Here is a 20,328-nt window from a genome sequence, read left to right as displayed (position 1 = left end):
ATATATATTTTGTGGCATCTGAAATTAAAAGTGACACTTCTAATTCCAATCCGCTGATTAGTGATCATATAACTAGTGTCTCAATAGTAGGGTTGTGTCATACCGTTTATATTTCTGTCTCTTCATTGTTAGAACCAGTTTTCTTTCTTTTAAACATATTAATTTTATTGTCAAATTTTTCTCGCTTTTTTTATTATTCTTTTTATAAACTCTGCATTATGTGGAAGCTTGCTAGTCTGCTGAATTATATTCGGCTCGTTTCAAAAGAATTTAGCCAGGTTTTAAAATATTAATAACTAAGTAGAGAAATCACTCAAGACACCGCTTACCTCCGCCATCATCTGACCCTTATTTATTAGCACATATTTCATCTTGATATGTTCTTTATATAGCGTTACTATCACGAAAAATGTAGATTGAGAGAGAGAGAGAGAGAGATCCAGTTGAAATTTTTGAGGGTAAGAGTAGCCATAACCTCCGGTTAGTCTTTCTTTGCATAAGTAATTCAATTACCGAAATCTGTGGTGAAGTTCCTTAGGGTTATGGCTTCTCAAGTCTTGAAGGTTAATTTTGGTACAAGAGTGAGTAATTAACCCCCTGAAAGTTTCCCTCATCCCTAGCTTTGCCAAATCCCTAGGCGCACCTTCGGTATGATTTTCGTAAGAAGCTACGTACAGCTTTGTGCGTAAGTCTGCTGACATTATATAATAATAATAATAATAATAATAATAATAATAACAATAATAATAATAATAATAATAAATTCTCTTTCTGTAGAGGCCAGTCAAAAGGAGAATGCAGTTCAATTTTTATTGCAGATCTAACTTTAAAAAGGAAAAATTGGCAAAATAGGAACTACGACCTAACCTAAGTGAACGATACTCTCCCCCAGAAAAATGAGATTATCCGAAAGCCCTAATAATGTCATAGGAAATTCGAGGAAACTCTTGATTTATAATACTCTTAATGCAGCATTTCTTGCAGATGTAAGCAACTAAACTGATCTTTGAGTTTTGATAAAGTTTATCAGAGGGCACCCTGGGAAGATAACGTTATCTTTTTATCAAGTGGGTCTTTAGAGTGTTCGGATTATTCATTTCTCGATTTCGGTTTACGAACTTTGAAAATTTTTTAAAAAATAAACCTTGTGCTTTCATCCCAGGGTCAGTTCTACAGTTAATGTTCAGACGACTAAAAACAAAACGCTTTAACCCCTGCCTTTTGAAGTAACTTTTGTATTAATGGCGTTGTGATTACATTAAAACCCGCATTTCCATTGTAACGGCATGGAATCTTATGTATTGGTTCTAAGACATTTATTGTTGAAAGATGTGTTTAAGCAAAAAACAGATAGTAGAAATATATTCCACTCGCACTTGCTATCGTCAGTGGCAAATTTCATGTTCATGAAGTTGTAAAGCTTGTAGATCGTGAAAGAATTATAGAACAAACAAAGACCCTGCACAGTTTACTGTAGACCGTAGCCTAGAATTTTATGAGATAAATAACTCGAGTGAATCATGGTATGATAGGGATAATGTCATATAATGATGTTGACAGAACACATTGTTTGTCCTGGTACAACTGCGCAGTGTTTGTGGAATGCGTATTCATGAGATCAACTGGAAGATTGCTTTATACCAAGTAGCGTAGGTGACTTTTAAGGGTATGTAATGTACTGACTGATATTGCTATTAAATGTAATTTTGAGTATATCTGAGGTTAATACCCTCTTATGGATAATGTATATATATATATATATATATATATATATATATATATATATATATATATATATATATATATATATATATATATAATATAATATATATATATATATATATATATATATATAATATAATATATATATATATATATATATATATATATATATATATATATATATATATATACTGTATACATTTTAATGTTAATTTTTTGCAAAATGTAATAATTCCAAATGTTAGATGAGGTTACAAATTTTGTTAGTTTTTTTAACAGTTTCCCTCGTCGGAAATTAAGGCCCCTTTGTCTCATACTTATCCACACGTTCAATAGCTTTTTCAAGGAATAACATATTTAAGACAGTTGATGTTATCATATTCATGAACAGAAGGTGAGATTTGGATACCCTGTGAGGTTTTCGAAATTCAACCCATTTTTTTTAAATACAGCCCACTTGGAAGAAGTCGAACTCATAGTTTTAGGTCACAAGTGAAAAGATAGAGCGTAATAAAAGTTGATGACTTTCAAAGTATCTCATTTGCCACTGCTAGTCATTCTTAGAAGCAGGAAATTTTGCTAAAAATATATATATATATATATATAATATATATATATATATATATATATATATATATATATATATATATATATATATATATATATATATAGTTTCAACGTGGCGATAGAAGAAACATTATCTTGGGTAAAAATGCTGGAAAATCTCTTTGAATTTCCATTATTATTATCCTGATCCAGCTCACCTTCCTTTCCTAAATGTCAAAATTATTCGAATGTATGGCGCATAGAATCGCGGAGTCCATTTACTGCGTAGAATCCTTTGTATTCAGGAAAAATAACATAGTTCTGTTACATGCTCTCTTACCCGTTTTATACCTTGTAATGGTGAAAGAATTTCTAAATTAATAACTAGAAGGAAAACTTAATGTTACGCACGTCCAGTTTTCATTCCCAGAGTCTGAATTGATAATTTATTATTATTATTATTATTATTATTATTATTATTATTATTATTGAATTGTAAAGCACTGAAAACAGATACATAATATGCAAGCAAGTCAAGTGAAAAAAGTTTACATATATATATATATATATATATATATATATATATATATATATATATATATATATATATATATATATATATATATATATATATATATATATATTATATATATTATATATATATATTATATATGATATATATATATATTATATATGATATATATATATATTATATATTATATTATATATATATATATTATATATATATATATATATATATATATATATATATATATATATATATATATATATATATATATATATATATTGAAAGTTCCTTTTGCTGTGCATCCGTTCATATTTTCTTTCTTCCATCTTACTTTCCACCCTGTTTTAATTAATGTTTCATAGTGCAATTGCGAGGTTTTCCTCCTGTTACACCCTCAAAACCTTTTACTCTCAATTTCCCTTTCATCGCTGAATGACCTATAGGTCCCAGTGCTTGGCCTTTTGCCCTAAATTCTATTTTCCAATTGCAGTATTTGAAAGTTTAAAATACGTAAAATTAAGTTGTATAATTCACATGACACTTGAAGCGACATTTTTTCCTAACAGGTGAAATTAAGAAGGTGCAAAATAAATAAAACAGCTAAAAGAGAACAAGCAAAACGTAAACGGTTATACAAATAAAATCAAGCAAAGCTAATCTTTGCAATATCAAAACATTGGCTTCTTTGTCATCTGAATTATGCAACATGATTTTTGAATTGGTTCTAATAGAAACAAATGTTGGAGCAATAAATGTCGTATCTTACAGTCTTTCAAACGCTCACACACGCACACACACACTTACATATAATCTTTGTAAGTAGTGCATTACACTGGGCTTGGTATAAAACAAGAAAAGTTCCTAATTGCATCAACAAAACATTTACATCGACATAACACGGATGTTGAATCTAGGGTGCGTGTATGTTTGTGTGTGTGTGTGTGTGTGTGTGTGTGTGTGTGTGTGTGTGTGTGTGAGAGAGAGAGAGAGAGAGAGAGAATCATTATTTTATGATTCAATGCCTGACGTCATCGCTAACGATACCTTTCCTGGTTCAGACGTAAACGGTTTATGATTATGGTGATGTGATTCTGTTGCTAAAGAAGGTAGTCCTTAATATTTTAGCAATTATGTCGTTAGCGTGTTGTTAACATTCATTTATAAGCCTCTTGTGAATTCCACATTATATAGCATAGCGTGGTCTTATGCACATAAATGAACCTACTTTACGTTCAAAATTCAAATGAAAAAATCTGGAAAACTTTTCCAGAGGTAAACAGCAGCATTTTCCCCTAGCAACACGACCCTTCTTCATTTCTTTCGGCTCACACAAACATGCTTAACGACACGCGTGGGTGATAATACTTTCTAGGCTTAAGAGCACAAGCACACCTACTGTATACCATGAAATGACAGTGCATTAACATCGTTGGAAAATAGCGCAATAAAACTCGTAATATTATCTAGAAGTGGCACTTCCCTTATCATAACGTCGCGAGGAAGCTATCGTAACAGGACTCTCCAAACGATTGTTTCTCCGTTAGTTTAGTGAAATAGGCTCCAAACGTTGTTATTCCTTAACTACTAAAATCAGATTATGATGTTCGTATTTACTAAGCGAAATGTGTAAGGGACTTATGAAGATTGTTCATATTTTATATATTGAAGAAATACTCTCTATAAACTGAAGGACTGACAAACCTTCCTTGTAGTTCTGATTCATACCTATTCTTATTCTGTTCTTGGTTTAGTCAAACCATTCTGCCTCATTTAATTATCAAAGGCAGTGCTATAATTTATCTGATTACTTATGTGTTAGGGACAGTGACTTTCATCACTGTAAGGCTTGGACATCATCAGTACAGTTTTCTCTTTTTTAATATCAAGAGATAAACATCTTGCAACTTATTTTGTCATATTTCCAATTCCGTTATATACTGTATGTTCTCTTCCTTCACTATTTCACTCGATTGTAAAAAATCGTTTAGGAAGAAAATTATATACAAAGGAGCGAGTATAGCTGAAAATTATAATCATAATAATTTAAAGGGGATCGATTAGGTCATGGATTGAATGTTGTTCAAATGAGAGAGAGAGAGAGAGAGAGAGAGAGAGAGAGAGAGAGAGAGAGAGCCAAGACAATGTGCGATCTCTTTTAAACATACATTTTTTTTTTATCCCCAAACCACTGGCCCAGTTTTCTTGGCAGGATACACATCTAAACCCTTGGGCAAAGGCGCCCCTCTCCGATATGTAAAAAGATTTTTAATAAGCTCTCTCTCTCTGTCTCTCTCTCTCTCTCTCTCTCTCTCTCTCTCTCTCTCTCTCTCTCTCTCTCAAGACCTACATTTGTCCCGCTCCAAAGCTAATAATAGTTATAAGAATCTGTGAAATATCACAAGTGGTTGTCATAATCTTATATATATATATATATATATATATATATATATATATATATATATATATATATATATATATATATATATATATATATATATATATATATAATATAATACTCGTCACTAAAGTCGGAGGTCTTCACTATCAGTAGTTGGAATCCCCGAGGTGACAAATCACTCATCAATAATTGCCCTTTGCTGTTATCTCCGAGGTAGAGCGACTTGGATATAAACGACACATGTGGCTTTGATGTTTGTGAGTATAAAAAATACCACAGTCATATGATATACATATATATATATATATATATATATATATATATATATATATATACATATATTGTATATACATGATATATATATATATATATATATATATATATATATATATATATATATATATATATATTATATATATATTTAAATATAAGAATATGTATATACATTATATATATATATATATATATATATATATATATATATATATATATATATATATATATATATATATAATACACACATACATGTTTTATATACATATATAATATATATATGTGTGTGTGTGATAGAAAGAGAGAGAGAGAGAAAGGTGCAACACACAAACGTTATGTGATAATGACACGCAAGAATAACGACGCAGTTTTGATCCCTAAGTATTATTACTTGAAATTACGGTTGAATTGACTGCGCAGATGCTCCTTTCGATATCTTTTATCTCTTTAGGTTATCTTGAATTTCCCAATGTTTTATTTATACTATATTTTGTACCAAGAGAGGATTATTATTTATCAACTATTTCTCATTGCTTTACAGAATATTATTATTATTATTATTATTGTTATTATTAGTATTATTATTATTATTATTATTATTATTATTATTATTATTGTTGTTATTATTATTTATAGTTGCTCTATATGGTGTGAACGTTCTAAATGCTTTTAAATGGAAGCCACAGTCAGACTGGGGACATTATTTTTTACCTGTTATTTTGTAAAGCCTCTAAGTAACGAGAATAATTCTATGGCCATCTAAGACGGAGAAATATATTGCAAGAACACGGTCGTGTAACTATTTATTTAACTCATTTGTTGTTCTGTTAACACACTTAGAACTGTCACATTCGCATGCGTGGGTCGTTTAATTAGAAATTACGTGCCGTGAAATATTTTGATATGATGTACGATCTTGGTAGCAGTAAGGAAAATGTCTGCATAGAAATTTCACCTGTCGCTCGAGAGTTCTTGTACAAGGCGACTCAACGAATTAATAAGATCGTAGAGTGGATCTGACACTCTAGTTTTAAAATCCCATGACGCGTGTTGAAATGAAAGTTGTAACAAACTCTTGCAATTCTTAAGCACAATGGCATTATATTTCACGTTCTCACGCTCAAAATATTTATCTCATTAAAATACTAGTAAATACCAGAATATCAGAAGTTGTAAGGATAAAGACTTAAACAATTTTTGTTGGCTAGAGTGTATTGTGAAACTGGCCAGATATGAAATTTCCAGTAAAAACTTTAGTTTCAAGTAAGGATAGTTCCTTTCTCACTTTCGTGCTTTTATAAACTTGTCAGTGCAATACACCGCTTTAGCAGTTTAAGAAGTCTTGATGCGAAGACTAAAAACTGCCAGCAAGTAAAAATTAAAAAAAAAGGAAAACTAATCTTGCGTTTTCTTTGGTATTTATTCAGCAAGTCAGTATTCTTCAAAATTTGCTTAATAGTTAGAGCATTTTGTTACCTTGATATTTTACCAGTAACCTAATAGCCACATACATTAGAGATTGGTATTTAAATAAATACACTGTCGAGACAAAGCTAATTTTTGATCACAAACACATGAGAACATTGCCGCTTTCTGCAGTTCTTGTTTATACTAGAACGATGTCATCGCACGGATGCTGTAGTTTCTGTTAATTGTCGCTAATCATTTGAACGAGATGTTGCTAGTCATTTTAGCAATTTGTTTCTATTCATATGAGCCAGTTGCGCTTACTAATTTAAGTTAGTTGTTGCTAGTAATTTAAATTTGCTGTGTTGAGTAATTTGGGCGAGTTATTGAAAGCATTTAAAGGAGCTGTTACGAGTTATTTGAGTGAATTGTTGACGGTCATTTAAGCAAATCGTACTTAGTAATTCAAGTGAGATGATTTTCAAGAATTTAACACTTTGTCGGAGTCACTTAAACGAGTTATTGCGAGTCATTTAAACTGTTAGGTAAGTCAGTTGAACGAACTTCAGGGGGTTATTAGAAAAAGTCGCTACGTGTCATTTGAACGTTCATTTGAGCTATTTGTTGCTCGTTTGAACGAATGGTGCTGAATACTTTAATGGTGTTCTTGCAGGTCACCTGAACTCGTTGCGCTAAGTAATTTAAAAAGGTTGTTGCGAATCATATGAAAGTTGTTATGAGTCATTTAAACGACTTGTGCTGAGTAATTTAAGCAAAGTATTTGCGGGTCATTTGAACGAGTTGTGAATTATTTGAACATCCTTGTTTATAGTTACTTGAGCGAACTGTTGCAAGTAGTGTCAGTGAATTGTGCCGAGCACTTCAAGCGAGCTATTGAGAGTCATTAGAGTAATTTAGAGAGAGAGAGAGAGAGAGAGAGAGAGAGAGAGAGAGAGACTCACACGTACAAAAAAGTGAAAAGATTGTTAGAATATCTTTCCCAAATATCTGCCTCAGTAAAGACTCCCCACTGCTCTTTTGTTTGTCTCTCATACCAAAGACAGAATGGTGAGGAAAACTACTTCTTTTGCTGTCTCAAGAAGAGATAGAAATATTTCTCCACTTCCCTTCTCCACCAAGAAATGGGAGGCCCTGCATCGCAAGGAAATATAGGGATTAAATTTTCAGTCTCTCGAAAGAGGATAATGTAATTGTTCCGATTTAATCTGGACGGCAGAGCAAGAGAAGGAAAACGAACCTCAAAACTGGACATTACTAAAGGGTGTTTGCATCGTCCCTTCGGCCCCTAGTTGCACCCACTTTTTAGCCTTTTACTTTACCCTCAGTCCCACTTCCGTCTTCCATCTTTCTGTTCAGCCTCTTTTAATTCCGCAGATTATTACTTTTTTTGTGCAACTGTGGGTTTTCTCCCTGTGTCGTCGTTGTTCTTCATCTCATTTATTTTCTTAATCTCTTAATCTTGCTGTCAAACCATTTAAACTCGCTTTTTCACTTGTCTTATTCGATGAATGGTCGGAAGTGTGCCACAGAGCTTGGTCTAATGGCCTAAGTTCACGCGTCATTCATTCAAACAGGGACAGCAAGGATTGATCTGGGAATTACATTCTAAAATGTTTGTGTCATGAATTTGATTCTGCAGGTATTTGTGCGTGGGGAGAGTTCCAAATGATGACACCGCATTCTCTCATGGTCTTGGCCACGGCTTAAGCAGCTATAATTCACGTTGGTCATGACCCAGGTTGCAGAGTGCCTCGGCATTTGATATCTAGTTGATCTCCATAAAAAAAACATGTAGGTAGAACGTGTGCACTAGTATATATAGCATTCTCTTCCGAAAATTTGAATAAAATGATATGTGTGCAAAGTACCTTTTCTGTAAGTGTCTGTTTCATTGCTTAAAGAATTCGTGAATATTTTCACTTTAAGAGGAACATTTCATTTTCTTTCTTTTACACGAACTCTCTCTCTCTCTCTCTCTCTCTCTCTCTCTCTCTCTCTCTCTCTCTCTCTCTCTCTCTCGGGCGAGGTTTACTCTTCACTGTAACGATTAACTAATTTCCACTGTATTCGAGAAATATCAGGTGTGTCTTAACAGTTTTACCCGAATACCCTTTCGATTAATACCGAGTTATCGTCGTGGTCCATCCTCGTACACGGAAGAACGAATGTCCATAATTTAAAATGAATGCTGAGCAGCAGCATTTGCATTAGTCTAGTTCTAAAGTTTATTATTAGTCCAGTTAAATGGTCCTGTTACTAATTCCGGCCATCACAAAGAAAAACCAGAGAGCCAGTTACTATAGGACCATTGACCATTAGATTTTATGAACTAGAACATATACACAATACTCACACTACAAGCTTTATCGGGAAGGCCTGAGTAGTAACGTACTTTACTTCTTTTGAAAAGAAATGTATTCCTATAAACTTCATCTCGACTGTTGAGTGGTGTTAATTGTCATCAGCTAACGACAATTTTGTTAAGTAGGCAGGCAACAGTTGCAGTTTTCAAGCATAGACATAAATGAAAAATATTTGAACAGGTAAAAGTGTACATGCTGTTTCTTTCACTAATCTACATCATTCGATAGAATTTAGTGGGCTAGTTTTTTCAAGACACGTGACCAAAGAGTCTCGATTCACTGTTAGTTACGACAACTTACATTTAGCGCAATGTTAGAATTGCAGTGCAGACCAGCATAGAAAATCCACGAGAAATTATCTCTGACGTGAATGACATCACAGGTAAAACCAAACTGATGAATTTTGTGCCCTCTTGCATTTGCAGCCTCTGAGAAGGTTCCCAGTGCACCGCTGCTCTTGTTATCCTTCATTATCAAGCTCTGCTGTAAGGAGGTCGATGTTCTTCTCCGTACTTCAGAATGCTAGAGGATTTTATGGGGCGGAATTTAATTTGAAGAAATGTTTTCAGATTGCTGTGACATCATAGATTAGTAATACCTTGGTTGTTATATAGAGTCAAATAACTGTCCTGCTTTAGAAATTTGTTTCTTTTAAAAGGGTGGATTTAATTCCTCCAGCAAAGCGTACGGTTCACGTTGTGTAAATATTAGTTCGTAACGAAATGAGCTAATACCAGACGTAGTATCCTTAGGATATGTATTCTCCTTCCTCCCATTGTCGCATGGGCGATTGCTTTGCTGAGTCAGCACACTAAACGCTGTGTGCAGTGAATCCCCACACCATGACTACGAGCTTTGTCTTGTCTACCTTCTATTTTTAGTGTTAGGATCGGCAGCACCACATGGAAAGCATCAGAGTCTATTGCTTGTGCATTAGATGACGACATATAATTTCCAAGACATTATGTTTTAAAGAAGAAAATGACCAACGTTTCAAAAGAGTTAACTAAAAATTCACACCTAAAGTTGACTTGGCCTCTCTCTCTCTCTCTCTCTCTCTCTCTCTCTCTCTCTCTCTCTCTCTGTGCGTTGTTTTTCTTTTTCAGGCTGAGAATTTGCAGCCCACTACGTCTGAATCTAGGTCTGATGGCACTTGAGTTATGAACTGCCCGAAGTCCACATCTTAAATATTCCAAAATTTTCACGAACTCTGGTTCTAGATCTCGGTTGAATTACTACAGGATTTAATCGATGGGTCCTGAGATCATTTGCTAAAACTTAACGATCTTTATGTTAACTTCATAAACGGACAAAATGACAGAGTTTAAACCTCTTGAAAATAATTGATGAAGAAATATCTTTCCTTTCCAAAACCACCCAAAAAGTTTACCTCCAGATTTTTATCCTGAACGCATTATGTCATTTATGGAAATTGTAGTGATGCTATTCATGTATTTAAAGACGGGCTCTCATTAAACCAGAGAAAGGTTTAGGATCAAATAAATCTATTTTACGAAGCAGGGTCTTGATCTCTGATAAATTCTCGAGATTCTGGAGGTAAATTCTTGCTTTCGCATTAGAGTATGCAGGAATGCGCATTAATTTCTAATTAGTATAAGAACTGTGACCTTTCGAAGTGACGGTCATCAGGGTGAATCAAGAAACGTGATGCAAATGCAGCAAGAGAATTCGATAACAGCCTTTTGCCATTATACTCTGTGATGATGGCACAGGCAGTCGGGTTCGATGGAAGTGAAGTGTACTGTATATTGCTGAACAATTGGAGTGCGCATTCCTGCTATTTAGAATGATTCTTTTTATATGCGGAAGGGTCTGGTTAGCGCCGGATAGAACGAGATTCGAAGAGGAACCCCGGTAGTCGTGTGGATCAATATCAGAAAAATTCCTAAAGTTTGACATTAAACCACAAAAAGATCAACACGAAACAAAATGGCTACAGAGAAAGTTCTTTCTGGCTGTTGTGTCCCTTATATTTCCATCCCTCCTTACCATTCCTATTACCCAGTCATTCCATGTTACATGATATTTTTGTACCTTGTGTAGGAAAGACACGACCAATATACTCCAAGACGTAAAAGGAACCAAAGTTACGGGTACTATGACAATATGTGGTTATCGAGTAGACAAAATTTGGAGTCCATAACAAATATCAATAAAGCAAACTGCGGTGACGTATGTCTTAGTCTTTAGCATTAACTATGTATGTCGGTCGGTAATGTTCTCACGTGTATATCCACGCGGCCTTGGCCCACAGAACCGTGCCACGACAGAACCCCCTACTATGAGTGGATGGCTCCCAGTGGGAGCGCCTGAGGCTAGAGCCGTGATAGGAAGCAGGCTGGAGGCCTAAAGGTTTGTTCCAACTCCGAGTAGGCTTATGTGGCTCGCTGAGGTCAGTGACCCTTAAGCGTCCTATAGCTCTGATGGACTTTCACAGCGACTAATGTTGAAAAGTCGGTGAACTCTTAGTGGCGATATGTTATGATGAAAGTGAGATCCCTCAGATGTTTTTATCAGTTTAATGAAAATGAATTCAACAGCGACCTGACATTAATATGTTTTTACATCAGAAAAAGTCATGAAAGCCGAGATTGCTATTAAGGCAAAGGTAAGACCACTTATTCTCGAACTGGAAAATAGTAAGAGTTGTTTTTCAGGCCACCCTCTTACACATTTTAGAAAATCGGATAAGTAAACGGATTTTCACACATTTGATTATATGTCACGAGGTATTGTAGAACCTAGATGGTTGGATTATCAAGGAATGTTTTTTTGCACTCACATTGACCAAGTAATACCTTTATTTCATAATTTTAAGGCCTCAGTTTAGGTAAGCAAAGTCTTCTTAATACTGAAACAAACCAAATTCCAGTTACTTGATTAATGCTGTCGGTATAAAACATCTACACAAAATCCTCAGTGTTCGAAACTGCGTCCTTCGCGGTTTCCTAACTCATTAAATTCATTCGATTAGTAATTAAAACATCAGTTTAGGTAATTAAGGTTTTTAGTTTATCAGCCGGAAAAATTGTAGTTATATGACATACACAAGATGCACAGAATTCGATATGGCGTCATCGACTTCAAACTGATGTGACGTACCATCCATTCTTCATCCCTGCTTAGCGTAGCCTTCTCAAAGCATAATGTTTGGAGTGAAAACGGTAGATTATATATAGAACTGGTTGAATATGAATTTAAGAAACGTGGTAGCATTGATAGTTGACGGTGTGCATATGTAACCCGCAGATAACTAACTAGTCATTTGATTACTCTGCTCAATATTTAACACATGCACGTTTCGCCTGCACTTGACGAAACAAGGATTGTTGTCTGTCGCTTTAAGGGCATCGAGTATGCTGAATGGGCCGCTTTCAACAATTTTAAGTCACCGTCTTAACAACAGAGACAATAGAAGCCCATATGGGCCGATAACGTAAGTGATAATCATATGCTATTTAAGGCAGAGTGTCTTTTTTAGGCAGAAGACTCTCTCTGGCAGAAATTCCAGGGGATGATATAACTTCGTCAAGTGTGTCTTTCCATTAACAAAAGATTATCAGCGAGGGGTTAATCCAATACGAAAAAAATTACCGGTCTGCAGAACCTTAATATCCTGGAAGCACGCGACTGTGTATAACACAGAGGCGAGTGGCACTGTGAATTCGGGGTCTGAATCGATCAGCTATTTATTAATAGCAGCCATCTTTAAATGTATATGAAACGCCTGATACCATGGAAGTTGTGTACAGAGGATCCCTCCTTTATTCAGCAGTTAAAGGGTAAAAATGACAATGGCTGATTTACTTGTCTCTGGATCCATTCCTTGTTGGGACACTGCTCATTGGTAAGAGTGTCTGAGTGACTGTACACACACACACACACACACACACACACACACACATATATATATATATATATATATATATATATATATATATATATATATATATATATATATATGTATGTATGTATTATGTATCCCGCAACTTCGCATCCACTTAGAATATTCCTTGCTTAAATTTGATAGATAAAAATGATTATCTTTGTTTGTCACTCCTTTGTTGTCAATCTTTTTAATATAGCGTTTTTGTCACTTCATGGGTACCCATTGCTATTTCACTCCCTTGAACACGTGGACATAAATGCTATCTGTGAGTTCTGTTGAAAACTAGAAAGAAGTGGTATACCGCTCTTTTCATTGTTTATAGGAATCGATAATTCACACCCAAGTTCCCATGATGTACATGTGGAAGCCAGTGTCCTACGGACTTATTTACAGTGTTTTAAAGTCTCCATAAAAATTGACTGTTTAGAATTTACATTTTTATGTGACAATTATACTTTTAACATGTCAAGGCTGAAGTAATACAATAAAATGAGACAGAAAAAGTGGCGATCGTTTCCACGCAGTTTGCGCATGGATTAAGTATGAATGAGCTTGGGGAGAATTTTCATGCCTGTAAATAATTAAGAGAGATTTGTGCAATGTTAACGCGTTCATTCAGTTGTCAACAATGATTGCAGTATTTAAACAAACGAGGAAGCAGTTGGCAGTTCGACAAACTATCCAAGTTTGCATTCCACGATCACGTTCATGATGTCAGCTACCAGAAAATGTGGAATTTTCCTTGATACCTCGTGGGGAAGCAGCGAAGAATACATTTGTTTACTTTAGGAAATATACTGTATCATGTAGATTGTTACATATTTACAGTATCATTTATTCATGACTATATGCGTGAATTTGTGTGCGTGTGTGTATATACATGCCGGCATATCACCTTTATTTATATGCAAAAGGATGTAATACAAATGGAGAGAGAGAGAGAGAGAGAGAGAGAGAGAGAGAGAGAGAGAGAGAGTCAGCCTTGCCGTATGAAGCCATCAGAGTTGTTGTTCGTCCAAAAGCTCATTATGCTGGGGTTTCATTTGGTGGAACTAGTCAATGAGGAAAAAGGAAAGTGTTCTTTGCTGTACTTACCTTTGTATTTGGTAACAATTCTGCGCTAAAATAAAACTAGAAAATAACTTGAAATACCTATCAAGGAGAGGATTGTCAACAACATTCCGACTCCAACTAAAACGTATTTGAGAGACTGAGTCGATATCTGTAAGATTTTCTTCGAATACGGTCAAGCATCATACTCATGGCTGTTTTATTAGTTATTGAATATCATGTACACTCCAAATCGTAAACTAAAATAACATTCCTTTGAAAAATCGACCAGGTTTGTTGACATAGTCTGAAAATTCTTCTTTGTGTGTTTCACTTAAAAAGAAGTGCTTTAAATGATCGAGGGCAAAATTAATATTCAGTAATGTACAAAGGGCCAGGCAATGAGTTAACACCAGATAATGAATGAAATACGTTCGGTGTTTTAGTGGGATGCCGCCTGAAGTTGATAAATTAAAGCAAAAGAAATTCCTTCTATTTGTTTGTTGAGCTCCTACTTCCAGTGTTACTCATTAGATATGCCAAAGGTTCTGCTAATTTTGTCTGATGTGCGGAATCTGTACTTTTATGAGGGACTTGTGTTCATATACTGTAGGAAATTTTTTTTGAACGAATGGTTGCTCGGTGATATGTCCCCTCTTTGTTTTTCCCCGTGTAACAACGTACATTTACTCATGTTTCGTTTTTGGCATATGCCTTTCACCAATATTTCAAATATAAAAACATTTAATCTTGGTTTTTCTTATAGTGGAAAAAATGGTTGTGAATGCTTTATTATCAATGTGATCATAATTTTATCCGCAATTGCAGTTGTCGTGAAAGAATCATTTCACACCACCCCCTTTCTCTCTGTGATATATTTGCCTCCAATGATCTGCTAGCCATGTCTATCGCCTACTGATCCTGTTCAGGAAAAAAAAATATGTATGCAAAGAAAATGGACCAAAATGAGAAAGGGGAAGCTTCGTTCTCTTCATGAAACATACTTTCACGCCGCTATTGCACTGCACCATTGAATTTCTGCTCGTAATATTGATGGTCATGAATGTCGACCCAACTCCAGATCGGCACGATCTCTAACCGTGGAAGAGGTCAGCAAGAATGACAGAAGACCTGGGTCCGCAAGCATCAACTGGCGCCATATTGGTCTGTGAGTGGGTGGTAGTGTGGCAGCGGTTGACGCTGCCAGACAACAATGACGCAATCTCTTGAAAATCTGACTTCATTCCATGTCTTGATGTCCCTGGACTCAGAGTTCCGTTATGCTTTTGTGAAGCTGAGCGAGAGAGAAGAATATTCAAGGTGTCTCAGTCAATCCTTGAAGGAAAGGTTCGTGAATCTATCAAGGAGAGATAACTCATTACACAGCGGCAACTGGGGATAAAGTTCGGTTGCAAGCAGAGTCGACGGTGTCTCCCTCCCCTTCTCACCTTCATTTCCTCTTCCTTCTTACCCACCCTCTCCTTTCCCTCTCTTTTCTTCCTCCCTTACACCACTCCTGTACAACCTCTACCAGCCATCACCGCCCCCGCCAAAATATACGACCTTGAGACTAGGGAGGAAGGGCACAGTGGAGGAAGACCTCTTTCACCTTTGCAAGGTCGTACGTGGCTCATTCGGTCACAAAAGGGTCATGATATTAGAGGTTTTGCGACATTTTTAGGCTTCCGTATAAGCATTATTTGTTGCTTAGTGTTTTATGAGAAATGAATGATTTTAAGGGAAAAAAACATCAAAAACGTGTTCAAGGGAAAATTACCAGTAAATGAAAAAATTCATATTGGAGTTCCTCAGATTACGTAATAACAAGGGGTTGTTGTCAAGAGGTGAGAGCTTCTGGCTGAACATTCAAGGAAATGCTAAAAAGTCTTTGCCTTCAAGATGTGCATGGTGAGAAGAACAACCAAATTTGGAAACCTGAAAAGAATAAATGGCTTGTAAAAATAATTAATACCAAATATTTTAGCCACTTCAGAATAAAAGTATCAGGAGGAAATATTGGAAGAAAAAATATTTTGTCGTATTTTAGGGGAAGAGAACTGCGGTAAGAAGTTCCTCCTCGTGCACTCCTTAAAATGCCTTTTATCAAAGCAACGCGAGGAAGATAAGAACGAGGGTTCTATCTAGTTTTAGTTGTCTGTTAAGACAGGAACTACCGATGAAGGAAGAAGTAAATAATGGAAGAAGCAGAAACAAAGAGAGGGAAAAGGAGTCTCACCAAAAGAACACGGTAACTAAATCGAAGAAAAGTATATTCAGAACTGAACAATTAAAGGTCTACCTTTTGAGGCGAGAATATAGTTATTACGAAGTATTTCAAAGGAACGCTCGTTTTAATCAGAAGGTGATTCATATTGTTCTTTGTCCGTCATCTGAAACTGCGTTGTGTGTTTATCATCGCTAAGTGAAAACACTGATTGTCAATCCCTTTAATTAAGAGACGGGGTGAGAGAGGGTTTGTGGTGGTGTTGAAAAGAACGCTTATCTTTGTCGCTCACCGTGAGCAGTCATGTTTGATGGAACCGCAATAAACAAGGCTGGCAGTTCTGGAATATGTATTAATGTTGACAGTTGGCCATCACTCTTTAAATGTAACTACCGTACTGCTACTTTTAAATGACAACGTGCAGCCTCTTGAAGAAAACAAACAAAATATGGGTCGGTCCAAAAACTGGTTCCTGTACCGGAGATCATTGTCGTGGGTTTTTCCTTGACATTCCAAAGGGAAAGGGCGTTCGTCTGCGCCTCCCTTGTCAGAGAGTGAGATAAAAAAAAAAAAAAGGAAACGTAGCAGAAAGAAAAACATTTTTTCCAAGGTCCAAGTCAGGGTCCGAGAACGTAAGTGGATTTTGAACGTACGCTAGTGCGAAAGCTCTTTATCTGGAGAGAATTTGCCGGCTTAACTTTATTTTTTGTAATTAGCGTTTTTGCATTAGAGGCAAGACTGAAATATATAAATCTGTTATTTAATCAGTTAGAATCTGAAGCGCTGTACCATTTAAATGAGTGACATTATCTCTCTCTCTCTCTCTCTCTCTCTCTCTCTCTCTCTCTCTCTCTCTCTCCGATGACACATGGTTTCTGGAATATTTCTTTTTATAGGTGTGACTTGAATAAGAAGAATCTTAATGTTAAAATTGGCAGTTTCATTATATTCATCTTATATCATGGCCTTATCCTTGCATTCTGTTTAGTTATGAAATAACAAATTATAAACTTAGAATGTTGTTCACGATGAGTCCCGTGCGCAGATATTTTAAAAGGAATGGGTTTCAAAAAGACTTTTCATAACGTAGATTATTATTTTTAAAAAGTATCTAGTAATTTAGGTACTTAGAGTAACACAAACCGACATGAAAATGGTTCATGCTTTTATTAAATTTCCTAAAACTTTCTAGCTCTTTTTCTATTGTTATCTCATGTAAGTGATGAAATGGTTCTTGATTTTTATTATCTCACTTTTTTTTTATTCTTCCAACGGGGCGGGGGGAGGGGGAGGCGAAACTCCTAAATACACCCTTCTGGGCATGGGTCTTGTCCACGATTTCATTCACGCACTATATAATGCGTAAATATCTGAAAGTGATGTCGGTTTGCCTGTGCGTGCACTTGTATTTGAAAATCTGAGTTGCATCGCTCACTTACAGTACTGTATGTGTGACCAAATCTCATTTGAGGATTTTTTAAAAGAGGGTTCTCACTTTATTACAAGTTAGTTATCGTGGAAGGAGAGTTACGAGTTTGTGATTCATTTAGATACGTAGAGCTACTTGACAGTTTTTCGAAAGCCTTGGTTTAGTTGCCACCTAACGTATACACGTGAAATTTGAGTTTAGCCTGACGCAATTTCGTCAAGGAGCAATCTGTTCCAAACCTCATCCTGGCATTATTGTCTCATTGTCTCGTAATTGCACTGGTTGTCGAATAAGGATTATGATTCCCGAAGTTCCTTTATATGTGTATATATAATATATATATATATATATATATATATATATATATATATATATATATATATATATATATATATATATATGAGGGAGCTTCGGAAGTGCTAACGAAGCTTCAGATATTCCTGGATTCCCATTGAACAATCATTCTCTCTACTTTAGATGGGAATTTTAGAATAAAAGGAAAGAGGCGGATGATAAATTAGAAGAAGAAGAAATATGGAGCGGGAGAGCCTCTTGCATCACGTGCAGGAAACATGATTTTGATAAGTAAAGCAGGTCGAGCTTTTTGTCCCCGAGATTATATTTTTACCTTTCAACTTGCGTTAGGGATAACATTCGTAACTCACTTACTTGCTATATATGTGTCAGGAAAAGTTCAGTAAGGTTTTAACTGCTTACATCACATCTTTTGTGAGAGATTGTTGTTAGTTAATAGATAATTTCGTGTGGCGTAACATTTCTAGACAGAACATAAGCGTTACATTATTAGTATTTTTATTTTTTTCCATTTATTTGGTCACGGGTACTAAATTTCCCTTTGATCTTAAATATTGTTAGTCCAGGATATTATTACTAACGAGTAAAGTTCGTTTTTATTTTAAGTAGCGTGGAAGAATTCTGTCGGAATTTCGAGAACAAGAATCCAGTTTTTAGTTTATATGTTCCAGAATTGTAAGTTGAGTGAGTTTAAGAATCGGAGGAACAGGTCCATTGTGGGTTTTTACATCCCGGTTCTGTCTACTTATGGACTATTTTTAACTTCAGGGTGACGAAACGTCCGGTGGTTGATACGTCACTTGAAGAGGTCGCTTGGAAAAGAGCGAATTCATCTCACTCATCCTTTTACTTTCTAATATACTTTTTCGCTTTCCCGCAGTGACTGCGCCTTCTCATTCGATATTTTATAACCATGATTCACAATGACTGCATTATTCAGTGTAGCATTCATTTTGTAATCTTAGGTTTTTTTAAGTGCTGCTTATATAGGCAACTTACATTTGTTGCGCTTATTATAAAGAATGTGTACGAAATATTAAAAGATTATCCCATGGAAACAAACGTAATGAAAGACTTGCATCTTTGTCCTGAAGCACTTATGTAAATAAGGGCTTCATTTGCATCACTTTAACGCACAAACTGTAGATTCCCTTCACTGCTTTCCTTCCCTTAGTCCTTTAATCCTCACTTTCTTTGTCTCTCCTTCTCAAAGACTTGGCTAGATTATGCCAGTATTGAACTGTCTGTCGACCTCCATGTGAGAATTAAGAAAGCAGGTGATGCTATCCTAATGAGGGGTGGAGAAACCTTGGCCTCCTCGGTGATTTACCAAAGATTTTTGTTATGGAAGTACGTGCAGTCCAAAAATGAGTCTACTTATGCTTTTATAACATAACGTTTACACGTGTCTGCGCATCTGGCAAACTGTTTCGAGATTTTGGGGCGGAGCAGTCAGCGAACATCTAGATTTTTCTGGGAATGGGAATGTGATAATTTTCAGGAATACCTCTAGCGCCAGTCTTCGTCAGAAATCGGCCCGGTTTTACAGTGTATGAATCTTTTTTGTTTAGGCTTCTATTAATGACTATTGCACCTCCTTAACACTTGCAATATTGTTCTCCGTGGGCTATTTTGTTGCCAAAAAGTAAATCACCAAATATCACCCACTCCATCTATAAAGGTGTAGGGGTTGCTTCCGCTTCACTTATCGTAGGTCTACCAGAAAACGATAAAAATGGAATCATTCTATGGGCTGCAAACATATCACTTACCGTGACCCACCTGAGAGTTTATCACGTGACTGCAGTGGATACAGTCGGGCTCTATCTGTCGATGAAAAAATATCTTAGGTGACAGGGAGAAGTGTTAAGATCTTTAAGAGTGCGATGGTTCGTCATCTTTTGATAGGTGAACGGAGAAGAGTGGTAATAACAATTAAGGTTGCAGTAGTAATGAAAGTTGTTATGAATACCGTATTGTCGTCATCAAACTAAAATGTGCCAATATGATATATACATATATATGCACACACACACACACACACACACACATATATATATATATATATATATATATATATATATATATATATATATATATATATAGTGGTTTACTGTCTACAGGTGCTCGATCATACTAAT

General features: G+C 35.4%; 1 protein-coding gene across 3 annotated transcripts in view; it reads left to right on the top strand.

Annotated features, from left to right (window-relative positions):
- Positions 1-20,328, top strand: part of Drat (Death resistor Adh domain containing target) — a 90,926-nt gene that overhangs the window by 10,623 nt on the left and 59,975 nt on the right. The gene's annotated exons all lie outside the window — the stretch shown is intronic.

The sequence above is a fragment of the Macrobrachium rosenbergii genome, chromosome 8 (assembly GCF_040412425.1).
Source record: "Macrobrachium rosenbergii isolate ZJJX-2024 chromosome 8, ASM4041242v1, whole genome shotgun sequence".
Lineage (NCBI taxonomy): Eukaryota > Metazoa > Arthropoda > Malacostraca > Decapoda > Palaemonidae > Macrobrachium > Macrobrachium rosenbergii.
This window is presented reverse-complemented; position numbering and strand designations above follow the sequence as displayed.